This window comes from Hippoglossus stenolepis, chromosome 13 (assembly GCF_022539355.2).
Source record: "Hippoglossus stenolepis isolate QCI-W04-F060 chromosome 13, HSTE1.2, whole genome shotgun sequence".
Taxonomy (NCBI): Eukaryota; Metazoa; Chordata; class Actinopteri; order Pleuronectiformes; family Pleuronectidae; genus Hippoglossus; species Hippoglossus stenolepis.
This window is the reverse complement of record NC_061495.1, coordinates 15,224,517-15,242,109: the sequence shown is the minus strand read 5'-3', so window position 1 is coordinate 15,242,109 and position 17,593 is coordinate 15,224,517. Positions and strand designations below refer to the sequence as shown.

Below are 17,593 nucleotides of genomic sequence, written 5' to 3'. Positions count from 1 at the left end.
CAATCTACCAGAGTAAACTTAAAAGATGGCACAGTTATCAATAATAAAATCAAAACATTGACGTTTAAATGGAGCACAGACATTGTTGATGTTAACTGTAACACATCAAGTCAAAATATCTACTGTGCAAAACACCTGTGGTTTTAAGTTTTCACTGTATATATAGAGTAACCAGCTCAAAACTCTCCAGGGCGCATGCATGCAGAATTCTCTACCGCTACACTTGCTTGGTATGACAAGTGTATTAAACAACTTTTCCACAAAACGTACTAGGAATCCCAAACTGCCAAATTGCAGCAGCCACCTTTCATGCCTCTGTTGAATCTTTGATGGAGCTAGAGCAATAAACCAACGATATTAGCATATTCCAGAGACATGCCATATAAGTGAATATGCTGCCAAATAGAGCAGCAGCAAGACGTTAACCTATGCCAAGGGTGTTATCTTCTTATCTGCCTTGTTTGTTAGCAGGATTACGTAAAAACTGCTTGACAGATTACCACGAAAATTGCAGGAAGGATGAGGTATGGGTCAGGGAAGAACCCCTTAAATTTTGGTGTGTAACCAGGATTTCCCCCCCACTTTTGTTGGCACTGTGGGTGTGTTTTCTCACATTTTTTGCGCATTTCTTGAGAAATACTGCAGAAATGAAATAAATCTGGCATGTGAGTGCTACCGTCTATGATTAGGAGAGTTTGTGGATAATTATCTGGATTTTTGTGAATCAAAATAAGTATTTTTAGGGGAGTGATCCTTATTCAGTCACTGTACGAAATCAAACTATATTAGAGAATGGATTATTTTTTTAATGTGAACAGTTTGCAGAACATTTGTGTTAAATGCAACCGTTAACAGTGTCGTCATTACATACTATGTCCACCAGAGAGCACTGGCAAGTTTTTTTTAGTGGTTAAATGTCACAGTAAATATCTTCTGAATATTTGAATTTAATATATAATATATCATTTAAAAGTGTATTTTGTGTACGCATGTTTAAGTAAAATAATGTCCCGATCATATAATAATTGAATTTTTAACCTCACATAAATCAAAATTGTCAGTTAGGTTAGTCTTAGATACTTTACAGGTATTAGGTGGGGTATTGAGTTATCTATGCAAATACCAGCACTGTAGTCTATGTATAGCAAACAGTGGAGTGTGGTGGTGGAGTGGGATAAGTCCAACCAACCAACACTGTGCGTTTCTGTTACTGTGTGCGTTTTGGTGAGTGAGGAAGAAAATTGCATGAGAATCTGAGCCTGCTGGAGAGAGCGGCCCAGTCAGTCAGATTACACTGTCATCCTGAAAATATTTAGGAGCTCTTCCAAAACACTCAACATTGTAACTGGCTCCAGAGCTCCCCTGGGGAGAGGGAGGTGGAGAGTTTTGGGGAGTTTTAGGAGGAGGGGGGGGTATCACTGGGAACCACACAAATGCAGCCAGCGACTCCTGCTACAGCAGCAGCACTCTCGTCTGTCGCTGGTCTACAGGCGAGGTGATTTACGGCTCTCAGGGCAACAGATTACTACTGCTCACGAGCAGGGGCTGGCGTCTACACAAGAACGGAGAGGGGGCAAAGAACAGAGGAGCCCTTCGTATCCAAATTACACTGATTAGACTAACCTTTAAATACTAAAACATACTGTGTGACACATCAGTGGAGACTGGAGACGCCTGATTATTGATGGCTGAACTGGTGATTTGGCTGCATATTTACAAAAATAACTAAATTCTGAGTGAAATGACTGTTGAAAAATTGAGATATGTTTCCATTATGTGATATAACATGCATTGATACACAAGAAACACTGCAACACAAGATCATACAAGAGTAACTGTTGCAGCCATGATGTAACACACATACAAGCTGCCCCTACACAAAGGGGCAGCAGTATGTGAGAACGCAAATGTCGGTCAGTTGCACCGGACTTTCTTCAGGGTTTTTCCTGCCAGAATACAGAACAAAAATGTCTGAAGGATTCACAGAAAGTGATCGGGCGTGTTGATAACGTTTCTAACCAAAAGGAATAGAAATATCTCCGGATGAAAAACAGTTGTCATATGCCAACGAAGATGTCACCGAGATTCGAGAGCTGGCCTACGCACAGGGCAGAGCATTCATAGTGGCGAAGGTATGTGTGAGTCGCGCTGCAATTACACTGCCAAGACGCATGGCGGTAGAGTTTCCATGCTGGTGTTGAGTGTCTTAGGGTTTCTGGTCCACGTATTTACAAATTTTCTGGCTTCTGTTTTCTTCAGAACAATGGCGAGTGTTACTAAGCGTATCACTATTACTACATTTTCTGTTGTGTCTAGTTTTTCTTAGTCATTTGGCATTTGACTTTCCAGGCCCAATTCCCTCAAATTCAATAACCCAACATTACATAGTTTGAAACAGAGATATAGCTTAATTTCTAGCAGGCTTTATAGACGCTTAACAATTCAACAATTTGAACTCTTCTAAAGTGTACTTTTAGAGTAATGGCACACTGTTTTTTTTACTTTCTCTTACACAGCAGACGAAAACTTAATATTGTGTGTGTAGAGCAATTGAGACGGATATTTATTTATGAGTTGAAGAGCTGAGAGACAGCGGAAGACACATGCAGACCATTTATTAGCATTAGTAAAAAGATCTACGAGAACATTTTCACATTCACAATCTTTCAAGAGTTTCAATGATTTGTGGGAACCCTGATCATATTAATTTAGGAAAAGCAACAAAAACTCAAGCTCTGTGAGAGCAACATTATGATGTCATCAAAATCCTAACTGTAACTGTTTACCTCCCTTGCAAACATGTGCAGTGCCCATGCTTGGCTTTTTATTGTTTGTTGTTTTTTTTAATGAGACAGTAAGTAAGTGCTAGAGCTCAATGTCTTTCGACCGTGTTGGAAGGCAAAAGTGTTTTTGTCGTTTCCAAAGACACTCAAAGGTGGGATGAAAAGTAAGTCACAGAGAAGAGCGAGACCGCAGTAACTGTTTAAAAATGTCCGTACCTCCTGAAAGTCTTTCCTCAAAAGAGACTTATTTGTACAAATGTAAAAACAAAAATTATGTCAGCGGCCGCAATAGTGAAATGTGAATACAAAACCTTTTTTCAGCTCCACACAAAAATTGTCAGGAGGGTGTTATCAGATGCTGCTCCACCATCCAACAAGCACTTCATCTGAAGCTGAGTGACCCCCTTCAGCATTTGGTGTCAAGCTGGAGCCTCAACTGAAATGAGCGACGTAACGAGCAACTGTCCAGAGCCACCAATAGAATCCTGCTCGGTTTGCTGAACCAGCCTGCTGCCTCATTCAGCCTTAACTAGCACGCATCTCTTCAAGGAGTGTTATCTAAACCTAAACCCCAATCATTCACAAATGCGTGTAATGCGAGAATGTGCACGCACAGAAATTAACAGCAGGACCTGTCCATCACCTGTTCCCTCCAATAGCACGCTAACGAGACACTAATTAGGTACCTTGCTGACACGACTGTCATAAGGACTGCACTGACACACACCCACACACACACACAGTGCTACCAGCCGCACAACAAAGCAACACAGAGGTGTTCAGAGATTTCACTCTCTCCATCTCCAGTGAAGATGCAGAACTGTCTATCACGGCGCAGACGAGGTGAAGTGCACGCAAGTTAATGGGAAAACAGTATAATGAGGCTGGAAAATGTGAGCTTTTTTGCCTCCTTTACAAATATGAGGTTCCACATGAAAAGGGGGCAGAAAACAGTTCAATTCAATTACATTTGGGTTTCCCGATGCGGGTGGCAATAAAATGGGGGTCGTTTCATTTCATGCTTATGTAACAGTCATTGTACACGAGCTGGGTGCAGTGTCGAGAGTAGACCCTTCCCAGCAACGTCACCCAAACACCTCCGAGGGGGAGATGGGAGGATTAATACCAGTGTAGTATCCACTGGTAAACACCACTGGTAAGGATTGGGTTAACAAGACAGGATCCTTGACCTTGTTGCCAGCTCAGTCCAATAGATTGAATTTTAACACAGCAAGGCCACAATGGCAATATTTTTAGGGTTGGCGGAGTGGAAACTCGTCCAAACACACACATAAATACTCACCTCTCTTCCCTCATCTCAGCCCTGCTGTTGGCTGCAAAAGGACCTGCTGATGTTTCAGTCTTATTTATGCAAATCCCATTTTGCAGTTCAGTCACAATGGCGTATTGCTCTCTCTTCCTCGCTCTCTAGCTCCCCTACCCAGTCTCCGTCTGCTCGGCCTCCATCTCGAAAATTTATTTAGACCGCTATTTGTTTCTGGTTGATATCAGAAACATTATTTCCACCCCTCTTTGCAGCTTTCTGCAAGGCAGCCTGAAGAGGATGGAGCCAAACAGAGAAGCCTTACACAAAAGCATTACTTACACGTACCCACTTCTCATTCAAACCAAATCACCATGTATGCATGCAACAGAAACCCACTGAAGGATTATTTTATAGTCTGATAAGTCTGACGTTGGCTTTTATTCTCGTATTATGTTCTGAAAATGCAACACTAAGGTCACCCTTAACATTGAATTATTCCTTATTCGGCTTTACTAAAAGGATGAGCCACGACATTTAAAAAAAACTGCTTTCATGAGATTGTTATACATACAGATCTGGAGGCAAGCTCTGTAACCGAAGTTGAAAAAAGCCACAGGTGGTAATTATGGGATAATGGCACAATGAGATTCCATACTTTTCAAAAATGCTCCTCAGAGAATATATTTTAATGCTGTCATTAGTGGCTTGAGACCAAAGTAGCAGGAACAAAAGCTGGAAACAACAGGTACTACTCTGTGGATTTACCTCGTTTTACTCTTGTCATATGAATAATAAATTTGATCTGATTAAAAATGATCGGCAGTGTGTGGGAGTTTTTGATCTTTATATTTAACTCTCTGGTGTGTAAGAACTTTGAAGGAACAACTCATATTTTCATAGAGAATAGAGTCATAGACCCTTTGCAATTGGTCCCTAAAGATTGGAACAACAAACCAAGAGTTCATTGCTTTGTGAACCGTTTTATTGTTTAAAAAATTACTAAACAAACTCTGCATCTTCATTCTTGAGTAACAAAGTCTAACAAATGTACAACTATGAAACCCAAACCAAAGCTTAAACTGAGTTTTGTATTTTTGCTTGAAAAAATTACTAATAGTTGATTGTTAAAATAGCTGTCAATTAATTGTCTATCAATGACGACACCAAAGAATCGTGTGGTAGTATTCTGGGTTCTACCATGAAAATGGCCAAGTACCGATCAAAGGTGAGATGAGCCTTACAACAAATCTGCAGGCTCACCTGTTAGCAGCAGCGGAGGAGGCACCACAGACGTGCAGAGCCTAGTCAAGTGTTCAATCTGACTGCGCACGCGAGGGTGGGATTCGAATATAAATCGAACGAAATCCAGGTCGTGTTAAATTCATTCAAACACGATTTGAGGAAAAGGTGATCGCGCTTGTATTTATTCTACAGTTTAAAATCAGGTAAAAAAAAAAACAAGCACACTACTTCCTTGTACAGAACAGGTTTCTTTACACAACTAGTTGTTACACATACTTGCCTAGCTGCTAGTGGAGCATAAGCTTACAGCTGAAAGAACTAACACTAACTCTATTTTCAGAAGGACGGTAACACACTGTACATCTGTGGGACATCCCACCGTACCCTGACTGAGAAAACACCTGAATGGTCACCTGTCGAGGGGCCTTCCTGAGAGCACGGCCCCAGCATGCCACACCCTGCAGATAGCACTCGTGACTCACTTGGCACACACAGAATGCAAGGAATGCAGAGTGTCGCTAAAGATAGAGCTGTGACGCCACGGACGTAACATTTGACATAATACATCTACTGTGACAGGAAGGACAGTCACACAAGTATGACTGGGCTCCTGTTTCTCCTGAAACCAAGCCACACAAATATTTACAATGAAATTTTAAACTTTTTCCGCATTCCCCACACTCTGCTAGGTTCATTTCTCCCTCCTGACGTCTGTGTAAGTCTTTCCCTCTCACTCACTCTGTTACCCTCAGTCTCAGCCGCCTCTCTGCTGCTTTGTCTATCCTGCATTTGTACAAGCTTAACCACTCCACTATCTTCAGCGCATCTTCTCCTCTGGCCGGCAGACGATGCCCCTCAATCCCCAGGGAAGCGACATGTGTGTAATGTCACAGTTTGTCATATCATATCGTAGTGACAGAAGCCTTGCCATGTCCATCAGGATGATGGAAGGGACAATGAAAACAGGAGGATGGGAAAGGGGCGTGATACAGATATACTCTAAGGAGGAAGGGGGGTTATTACACAAGTTAATCTCTTCTCAGACGTAGAGCGAGCGAGCGTACACACACACACACAGCTGACTCACTAGTGACACATCTGCTGGCGTAGCCTGGGCACCGTGCCATGTGTGGTGGCCAGCTTCAGCAGCAGGACTGGCACTCAGCACTCCAGCCTGTTCTAATCTCCGTCTCTCACACACACACACACACACACACACACACACACACACACACCACTTCCATCTCTGTGCATCTGCTCTCTGTCTCTGCATCTCAGGCTAAGTGGGTGTGTCTTGTTTACACACAAACACACTAGGACGTACGTTGTCACAGGTTACTTCTGGAGACATTGCATTTCCTGGAGATTTACCCTATCCATAACCACTACTTACCGAACCTTAACCTACCCCAACACACACCATTCAATAGCATACTGGGTAACTGCTGCCATTGTTTGTCTGACCTGAGTGGGTGTAAATTTGGGGTGTGCCAGTATCAAATAGTACCAAAAATACAATGGTGAAAAGAGTTTCATGATTCATCATCATCAAATCTTATTTGTATAGCCCAGATTCACAAATAATGAATGGGTAATTTTTTTTTTAACTTTTCTTCTTTTAAGGGTAGCAACCAAATTACGATGCTACAGCTGAGTTTTGATTCACGTGGAATTACCAGGAATCAATACTTAGGTACCAAATCTTAGGTACTCCAAATTTAACAGAGGAAGGGGAAGACACAAACATGACACAGAAAGTCAGGGAAAAGACAAGTGGAAAACGTGGTGAAGAATTTTTAAGAGACGATGCAGACAAGGCTCGCTGCAATATTTGTGATGACCAGAACAACAAATGTAACGCGAGTAAACAGCAGCCACCGCCAGCGTAAACCTGCCTATAATAAGTGCAGATGAAGTTGAACCATCGATGGACGATGAAACATTTCTTTAGGCATCGACAACTTTGTCACTGTTTTCAGGTAATTAATTAGCTAGTAGGGTTAACACAGCCACTGACTGCAACCAAAAATACTTATCAACATGTTATTTAGTCAATAACATAAGAGAAAATGCAAGTGTTACACTTACAGAAAGAGTTAAGTACTGAATTACATGTTCCTGGTACACAACCCTATTTGTGTCATTTCACACTTTCCTGAAATTCTGCCATTAGCGCAAAATACCGTTCAATTATTCCAGGCCACATTTTTACCATCGATGTTTTTGGACTTGAAACTGAATGGCAGCTTTTGAATTAACAGTAAAATAAAATACACTTAGAAACACACAGTTGACCAGACGTTAAGTTAAATCTGTTAAATCAGTTCACGTTGGTGTGTGTTGTAATTTTGATTTCGGTCTTAAATAAAACCATTTTAAACGTTCACTGCCCACATCTCTGTCACTTTCAGCATGCAACACCTACTCAAAATGCAACAACTTGACAGTGGAACTTCTTTCCCGTCAGGCGTATAAAAATAATGCTGTTTTTTGCTTCTCACCACAAATTTGCTTCCATATATTTGTCACATTATATAGTAGGTGGACTTTAAAATGTGAGCACAGCAGTCCATGTCATAGCAGCTACAGCTATTTCACTGCTTCATTGTCCAATTGTGCAGCAGTACTGTAGGTATATAGAGCAGAGGTCTTCACAGGTCACCTCGTAGATCTCTTTTCCACCTAGACAGTGCAGAGCCAGTTCTCAACTTATCAAAATCCACCCACATCTTGACAAGTTTGAGAACCCAGCATTACCACTGGCACTCCATATCAGCTAGCATCTCTAATGCACCCATTCGTAGTTTGCCAATAACAACAAAAATGATGAGGAAAACCATACATAGCAGATGCTGGGGTTATTTACGTTGTAAGGGAATCATGGCTGATAGAATTTTAGTGCTTTGCTTGCCTTTAATAACTTGTAAAGTAATTAAGTCTTGCATTTCAGGGTCCTGGAAAGCATCCGACAACTGCTGCTTTTGCGCATGTTTTCTTTTTTCAAAATGGAGGAGAATTTCTTCTGGTAGCTCCTCCCATATTTAATGGTATTAGTGGTTCCAAATTTAGGATGAGCAATTTTAGGGTCAAGATGCGTGGAACCGGTTTTTGATTAGGAATCGGCAGTACATCAGTGGAAAAGGGTTATTAGACAATATTGAGCAAGACCAGACCATGGTGAGCCATGTCCATATTATACTTTTTCTCTCCGAGTAGGGTCTCGGGAAGGAATATGTCTAATAGATTAAAATGTGTGTGTCAAACTGCAAAGGGAACTGATTGGACTGCTTGTTAATTTGGTAGCACATCATCCTGCACCACCAATTAAATGTTGGTGGTCTCTTCTCTTTCCGTTCAAATGAACCACGTTTGGAGTCCAGTCCTAATTACCCTCAGGTCTCTATCAGACTGACTGATTTGTTTGCTTCAGATCCCTTTTGGACTTGATTTTTTAAATAATAATTTACTGTGTGCACATGGGTTAAGGTAGGTTTTCCACAGGATCAACAATTTGAACGCATGAACCGACGTTAACTGCCAGAGTGCTTCCTGTGGCTAAGCAAAGTAAAACTGCTAAATAACACTGGGGTTCAGTGTTAATAGTGTGTACTGTAATAAACTGTAGTGAGTGATATTACCAGTAGATAGTAAAACCGCTCGGAGTGGAAATGCATACATGCAAAGCAAATATGCAAAGCTTTTCCATACAGTAGGTTTCTCTCACTTGTGGATCAAATGACAAGCCAAACAGAAACACCATTTGCTGAAGAGAAACTCTGCTGCCCTCTCTGCAGACCCCTTCTTTCCTCCCTTCCCTTGACCGTGCTCTCTGGTCCGTGACTCCCTCCTTCCATCCAGACGGTCGCTCCCACACTCGGGCCACATTCCTCCCTTGCTCATGCTGGGAGGACGTCTCCTTGTGGCCAAAAGCATTGTGGGAAATCCCAGTGGCCAGGCCTTTCAGGGGCCATGCAGACCACTGAGAAAGAAGTGTACAGGAGATGCGAGTTACTCGCTTAGTGTTCAAAAGGCCCTTTCTGCAAGCCACTTGCAAATATACTACCCTCAAGCAAAAAAAAACTAACAAGCATAATTAATGTCTTGATACTGAGCCTCAGAACAAACAGCAAAGAAACACTACATATGCATATTTCAAGCAGCAGCCAATACACCCCACGCTGTGCAAAACCTCAATTTAGAGCAGTTAGAACATTAGACAGGAAAGGAATTAAACGTTAGGAAGTGCTGCCCAAACCATTTTTCTTTTTTGTACAAAAAAAATCACTAAGAAACAAACAACTGCTTCTCAACCTGTCAGACCACGTGACGCACCTCAGGCATCTCAACTGACCTGGCATTACAACACAAAAATATATTTAACTCAGAGCAGGAGACTCAGATACACACTCGCATACATGTGCCGATTCCTCTCTGCTAGCAAACAACGAAATTAGCAGTATGGAGAGAATATGAGCCTGATTGTGTCCCTGAATTACCCCAGATTGGACTGGTGTCATTTCAATGGAATTTTAAACGCGCTGACTAACACCTACCCAATTAAATATACAAGCAGAGAGCAATCCACACACACATACTCACTATCGCACATAGAAATGCTCACATGTGGCAGTATTTAGCCTAATAATGTCCAAGATGCACTGCAAACTGCGCTACTTAATGGAATCTGCTGTTCCCATGAGTCAGAGCTTTGTGCTTTTTTGTCTGAGCTGCCTTTAGGTTCCTCAGAAACTATGAATGCTTTACGACATTTGACCCTGATTTTAGCCACAAGGTAATATGTAAAGCGCATGCAGTGTATCAACCCGTATAAGCCAGGTAAATTTCAATCTGCTAGTTAATCCTGATATTAGAGTAAAGTTATTCCTTGCTCTTAACACATTATGTTTTCAGCAAAGAGGAGACGATGACTGTCACACCACGGTATGGTGGTCTAGCTCTCATAGCTGCTCTCAAATGACTACAATGGCTACTGGATTTTACATGTTTACACTACATTTGAGGCATATCATTGTTTTTCATTACATTCAAGGTGGGTAATATGGATGATTTGAGGAAACAGACAAACATTTGCCTCCTTTGTTTATGAGTATAGGCAGCAACTCAAAATATTATTATAGTTTAAAGCACAAAAGTGTGGCACAATTTAGGACCAAACAATACAAAGAAAAGCAGCAAATCTTGAATGAGAAACGTTTCCCCCTCAACTACGACTCAATTCTACCCTCTTCTACATCCAGCTGCTTCTGAAACAATGATAATTTCTCCCGGGATTATTAAAGTTGATCTCATCCTAAACTAGGCAGCAGATTATGGTACTCTTTCCTTAAAACTGTCTTTAAATATCAACTAATTGATTGGTAAACCACTTATCAGATGTTCTATAAAGCCATTTTAAGAAATGACCTGTGGGCAAAATCCAGAGAATTGGCTATTGAGTTTACCCAGAGTTTGCTTCTCACACATGCATAACAGAGCAGGATGTTCTCTGCACAGACACGTTCACAACAGCAACAAATATTCAGGTGAGAGGTGGAGCAGCCGGGTGCAGCAGAAAGAGGCAGGAAGTGACGTACAAACTCTGCTGCGGAGATCATGTGATTTTCTCTGCTGTGTTCACACATGGACTTCTCCTAGATAACGGATATTATACTAGGAGGCCAGGTGGAGAAAGTCTGCGTCTCTTTCGGGAAAAAAACTAGGGGAACTGCATGTCTGAAAGCAGCATAAAGGGATAGTTCATCCAAAAATGAAAATTCACTCATTATCTACTCACCACTATGCCGATGGAGGGGATGGGTCCACAAAACACTTCTGGAGTCTTCAGATGTAATAAAACAACAGAAAAACCATAACATGCCTCTATACTGCTCGTGTGGTTTCACCAAAGTGTCCGCAAGCCCGACATTCATATTAGACTCGAAACGAGGTCATTTACATCGTGTTTTTAGCCTAAATGTCCTCTGATATCTTCAGATGAGAGGCATCCAGGGACCGTCTGAATTGCAAAGGTCCGCTAGCTTAGTCACTTCTGGTGGAATTTTAGGCTTAAAACACGATGTTAATGACCTCGTTTCGCGTCAAATATAAATGTCGGGGCTTACGGACACTTGGGTGAGACCACACAAGCAGTATGGAGACATGTTGTGTTTTTCTGTTTTATTACATCTGAAGATAGGTCACTAATCAGCTACACTGTTTACCCCTGAAAGTCCAAAAGTGTTTTTTGGATTCAAACACTTCACCCACCCCCCATCGGCATAGTGGTGAGTAGATAATGAGTGAAATTTCATTTCTGGGTGAACTATTCCTTTAAGACTCTGACGGATACACACACCATCACTTTCCACAAAATAAACATAAAAGAATCCATCGTGCCAGAAGCTTCCTCTCATTTACGCTGACATTTTAGTCAGAGGACACTTGATAATGAAGATTTGACACAGTTGATTGATGCTCATCACGGTCTCATAAAATCACCAGACTGATTTAAACTGAGCTCTCTCTTGTCAATTGACAGAGTGGAAAATATCAGGAATCTCATGTTCTTCCTGTTAGTAAACCACATGGACAATATAAAATCTGTAAAAACAAAGATTCCAGAAGATGTGGCAGCCAAAACCTGATGAACACGTACATTATTCTTAAGTGTCTTCACCATTCAGAGCATGTGTTGAGTTAAGTTGCTTGTGAAAGTGTTGTGTCTCAAGCATCAAGTGTCATGGTTATGGATTAGATGGTTACCAGTCTCGTGGTTAATAGCAAAAATTCTGGTTGTTGGTATTATTGTTGTAAATTTGAATTATCTAAAAAAAAATGTGTTTGATTATTCTGAGTTTGAAAAACTCACGGTGAATACCGCTAAAACCATCTCCAAGACGCCGATGCAGACGCAGCACGCAACGTGGCAGAAGGCAATTAACAGCTTTCCTGAGATTTTTTTGCCTTTTAAAATTGTTAAGTCTAAATTGCGCTCCTACTTTGATTCTAGGAGTGAAAACTGATGTGAATGCAGGTTCCGTCTTTGCTGCTTATCTCTCAAACCCAACACTGCATTTAAAGCAGTATCTGACACATTTCCAATGCTGGTATAGGAAGATCTCTAATTAAAAACAATGATTATTTTTGTCACAAAAATTGTGATATTTATTTTTCATCTTTACTCATGGTGCTGTGTTAAATTAGGCTAACTAGTAACCACTAGCTGGAGAGACCACGGTTAGCTGGCTGCTTTTAGCACAAGCAGTTGAGGTGACTACTGGTCACAGAAGCCCCCCAGGTTCCACCTGAGAGCAGCTCTGTTTGTGAGGGCCTCTACGCTCGGAGCAGGACGAGCAGCCCGTCTGCGCCATAACTGTCAATCACACCAGAGAAACATGAAAGCAGATTGATAGGTACAGTCTGACTCAGCCACAGACATCCCTGAGGATCCTGTATGTGCAACATCCCACCACAGGAGACCAAGACCTCCTACACTGAAAAGATATGAAATGTGGCTATTAAAAAAAACAGTCATATTTATAGCTCCAATTGTTTGGAAAGGCACACAAGGCTGTTAAGGTTTACAACTTGGAGCTGGTCCTTGGAGTCCTAAAAGATTTGTTTTGAAATAATGTCCTTCTATCTTTATTTAGTCTTTAATGTGTTCCTAAGTGATGATTGGTCTGTAATGGTCCGCACAGAAATGGATCAAATGAATAAATAAACTAAACAAAACTGACGTACTTGTTTTTACTTGCTGAAAATGCTCTGTGGCATGAATGACTTAAAAATGAGTAACAGATACCTTTAATAGTAACGGATGAATTCTATCATTTAAACGATTTAAGACACTTGTTTTGGTTTTCAATATTTTATGCTCCAAGACAACAGAGCATTATTTACTGAAAACTCTACCTAACATAGTTTTGTATTATTCTAATATCTCCATTATCGGTCCATGCACATGTTATACTTAACTGTATTATTGTCTCCAGTTTCATCTTGTTATTGGTCTCAAACCATGTAAGGCACTTTGTATCATAGACTGTATTTGATGTGGCTCAGTCACATCTGGCTAATAGTCACTATAGGCACTGATACTGATCTGATGTATCAGATCCCATCAAATACTTATTTATTATGAAGAGGAAGTCATGACAACCACCCAGTGTGACTGCTGGAGGGGGAAAGGGCAATTTTGGGAATAAATCAATATTAAATCAATAGCCACAGAAATCAAATTCTTAGTTGAATCCTGATCTGCGATAAAATGAAAACAAGTTATATACAGTAGTTTTTAACTCTTGTTTATAAACTGAGGGATGAAAATGTGACTTCTATCAAAAAAGTGTCTTGGAACATAAATTCATTCTTTTTTACAAGAGGGGACAAAAAGTTTTGCGTTTGAATAGTTTTCTTAGGTAATACACACTTTCATGTTCTGTGGGGAATGTCAGAATAGACGGTAAATCACGATTTTATGTACAGGCGTTCAGTAATGACTTTCAATTACCCTGAAGGCCTCTGAAGTAGTAAACACTTGGATTATAGCAATAATTCAACATCACTTTAACTTCCAAACAAGTCACGTGTAGACTCGCAGACCTACAATTGTAGATCAAGGCGAGAAGAGTTTTTCTTGCTCCCCGGGGGACACTCAAATATGATGTACTTTGAAGGTCTGACTATTGGAGGAGCCATTCAGGACACAAGCTAAATTGTTCAAAAGAAGAAAGTCAGGTAAATTGTTTCCTGAATGCAAACATTTCTTGCTTGATGAGTACACCATCGCAAAAATTATAAAAATGAATCTCCTGAGAGGAAAATTTGACTTTTAAAGCAGAAAAAAATAACTTGGGTCTAATCTACTGTATGAATATGGAGGGGAGCCTCCTGCACCCCACTGCACAGGCCATGAGACAAACCGCCACTCCAACACATTGCCTATGTCATACACAACACAAGCCTTGAGGGTTTTAATTAGAAAACCCATGAAGCAAACAAATGCATGGAAACATGAGGCAAATACACAGAGGAGAAAATAAATCCTTTGCCGCTTTACATCAATATCCATTTCCCTGCATCCTTCACCTCACTGTGGTTTTTGGTTAACACGCTTTCGGATTAGATAGCAGATAAATAAACAGTGTGCGCTGCGTTCTCAGGAAGTGCGCCCTGACCGTGTTGTGTCCTCAGCGTGTGCAGATCAGAGAATAAAGACCAGACATTGCGCTGATAGTCCAGAGCGGCGTGGCTCAGAGGTCCTTTGCCTCAAGCTGATTCCCGCAGCATCGAGAGCGGTCGCACACGGTAGTCGCTCCACAATTCAAGGCCTCTCTCATCAAAAATACAGCTATGAATGTTGGCATCTCCATAGATAAATGTCAAAGAGATAATGGCCGATGTTACAAAGACCCTGGGCCTGGCTTGTTACCGCTGCATCATAGCAGTGTTAAGCTATCGAGTTATGGCACAAGTTTGTCTTTGAGCGCAAGAAAGAAGTGTTTACTGTTGTGCTTGATATTGTGAGAGAAGTTGAAAATGCTAGAGAGTAAAAGCTGTAAAAACATGCACGCCTCGTTCTTTTTCACGTAAGGATAATAAATACTTCACTGCTAAATCATGGCCGTTTCCAAATTATTCTTTTGTTTACTCACTCACCACTCCCTATAAAGTAGAAGCTTGTTAGTTTACCCAACAGTGGGCGTGTAGCAGAAGTGAGAATCATTGTCATAGACCATCATCTCAGGTATATTGTCACGGGACACATTTTACACTGTAGGTGCAATTATGCATTGAGGATGACCAACTGTATTAAACCCCAGTGTCCAGGTTGTATGCATGAAACAAATTGCGAAAGGGTGTGAAACAAAGAAAAAAAAGAGAGAAAGTCAGAGTTGAGCTGGGTTTCTTACCTCAGAAGCCCCCCTGCCCTTTCAGCAGGGCCTCATATGGAGAACCAGGCCTATGGTCCCCTGGGCACTGATGTCTGCGCTCCACTCGACCCCTCCCAGTCAGCCACGGAGGCTGTGTGCAGGAACCTGGCCCACTCACGACACCCTACAGCCACAAGTCATTCACACCTGGAACACAGGGAGACAACTTCTGCTCAGGGGGGCGAAAGACAAAAAAAATGGCAAGTGAATACACCCAGTCACTCATGTTGACATTACTAACGTGGGGCAAACGCATAACCACAGCGATGGTCATTGATGAGAGCACAGTGCCGGTGTATTCTTACATAGAATCATATTTACACTTCAGATATTTTCCAATGAGCACATGAGGGACAACAAGACAGTGTTTGATAGACCATCAAGAGCTCCCTTGTCTCTTTGCGTCCTAGACGGTTTCCTCCTTCCGATAATTCATTGGCTCGCAAACTTCCTACGTCGGAAGCCAAAAAAAGTTCACACTCCTCACCACCCGCCGACACAACTTTTATGAATTATTAACACGGACAGAGGAAGCAACCAATCCAAGTGGAATTTTAGTTAAACTGTTGTTCATTTTCAATACATAAAACCAATTAATTCTACTTAGTTTCACTCCATATTTCCCCCCCTTGGTCATCCACATCACAGCGAGTATATAACCCCCTCGGGGAGGACGCCCCCGCAGTTTGAGAACCACTGGTCTGGTTATCAGCCGTGGGGGCTAAAAAAGTGACATCAACTATGCAAAGAAAATAAGGTAGTTGGGGGGTGGGGAGCGAGAGAAGATAAATATGAATCAGCCTCAAGTCTATGCAACAGATGTATGTTCGTGGCAGACTGCAGTGTTGCCTAGCAATCCAAGAGACAGGAAGGTTCAATCTCGGCAGCTGGCATGTATGCATTCAAAACTGTCCTTGGATGAGACAGTGAACCCCCACATGAGTGGCTCTTGATAACAGCATCAGCTAAAGGGCTGATGGGCAACCTGCAACAAAGCACTCAAAGATACGGAGTTTCTCTTTATAAAATAGCTGATAATGTGGATTTAATGAGCTCTTGCAACGTGTTAAATGAAGTAAAACAAATAAGTCGGAGCCACTTGCTAAGTAGAGTACTGAAAGGCAACGAGACTATGGGATCAGTCAAGAGAAAAAAAAATTGCCAGGTATCAGATATCTTTTACTTTTACACTTCAGGACCTGTGGATTTTTTTTTGTTCCACTCAAAGTTACACAGCATTTCTTACTCTCGAACCCGTTCTCTGCCATGTTCAGCCCTGTGCTCCTGCCAAGGTAACACAGCACAATGCCACACAAGTTTTCCACCAACGGGGCCTACTCGAGGAAGTCGTCCTGAAGAAAAAAAAAAAATCCACAAAGCTCAAACTGTGCAAATAAAACGTGAAGCACTTCCAACAACATCTACAGCGGGGACTAAGATTTCCCCCCTGAAATCTCAGCGCCTCACTGGACAACTCTTGGCGGACAAAGTAATTCCATGGCGCTTGAAACTCCAGGAACTTTTTTTTTTTTCTTTTCTCCCTTTTTCCTAAAAGAAGTTGTTCCTGTTTCGCCAGAGAACTGGTGGGGGGGGGGAAGGGAGGACTTCAGCACTCGCATTCATGGAGCCTCGGCCAGCGCAAACAAAGTCTTCCCCGAAGAGGGAGGCACTGGACGGCGGCGGAGAGCGAGAACAACGACGTCGGTCACAAGCACACAAATACCACGCAGAAGACGAGGCTCGTTGCGGGGCTTTGTTTGATAATAAACCGGTTCAAGGCCGCGTTAGGGGGAAAATACGTTCATTTTCAAGTTGTGCTAGCTCCGTTCACCATGTAACAATTAAAATCGCTCGGTGGATGATAGGGCTGGTCGACACAATCAGCAGCCGAGGCCTATCACCTCGCTACGCGTTTATAAATCACACCAAGCACATTTTTTTTTTAATGGAGGAAATACAATACCCACGGTGTGCTCCTCCTGAAGAATGCACAACACGCACGCTGCACCGTATCCCCTTTTTTCATTTTCACCAAGCACGGGCGGTCCTCCGGTATAATGGGGTGAAAACCAATATTTCTCCGCGGGTTTTACACCACGCCGAAAACATCGTGAATAATCCGCTTTTGTTGCGCCGCTGCTAGGAGGGGGCAGAGAACAAATAATAATCGGTGGAAAGGGTGTTCGCTGTCTGCCAGGCCAGACGCGACGTGGGTTTTTCTAGCCAGCCTTCGGGGACAGAGGCAGAGAAGAACGGATACCGGAGTGAGATGTCCCCGGGAGGAGGACCCGCGTGTGCCCGTTGCCAGGAGGCGAGCGGCGGTACCGACTCTTTCTACCTGGGTCCGCGGCGAACAGAGCACTCAC

At 42.1% G+C, this 17,593-nt stretch overlaps 1 protein-coding gene across 4 annotated transcripts in view; it reads right to left on the bottom strand.

Annotated features, from left to right (window-relative positions):
* bcl9 (BCL9 transcription coactivator) overlaps positions 1-17,593 on the bottom strand; it is a 29,534-nt gene that overhangs the window by 11,752 nt on the left and 189 nt on the right. The window contains exons 2-3 of one of the 4 annotated variants that reach the window (XM_035173932.2): positions 16,474-16,579; positions 15,207-15,374 (exon numbers count right to left, since the gene is read on the bottom strand). The gene's annotated coding sequence lies outside the window, so the exon portion shown is untranslated. Of the gene's footprint in view, positions 1-15,206; positions 15,375-16,473; positions 16,580-17,190; positions 17,580-17,593 lie in introns of those variants that run through there. The other 3 variants (XM_035173930.2, XM_035173931.2, XM_035173929.2) reach the window with 3 other exon arrangements.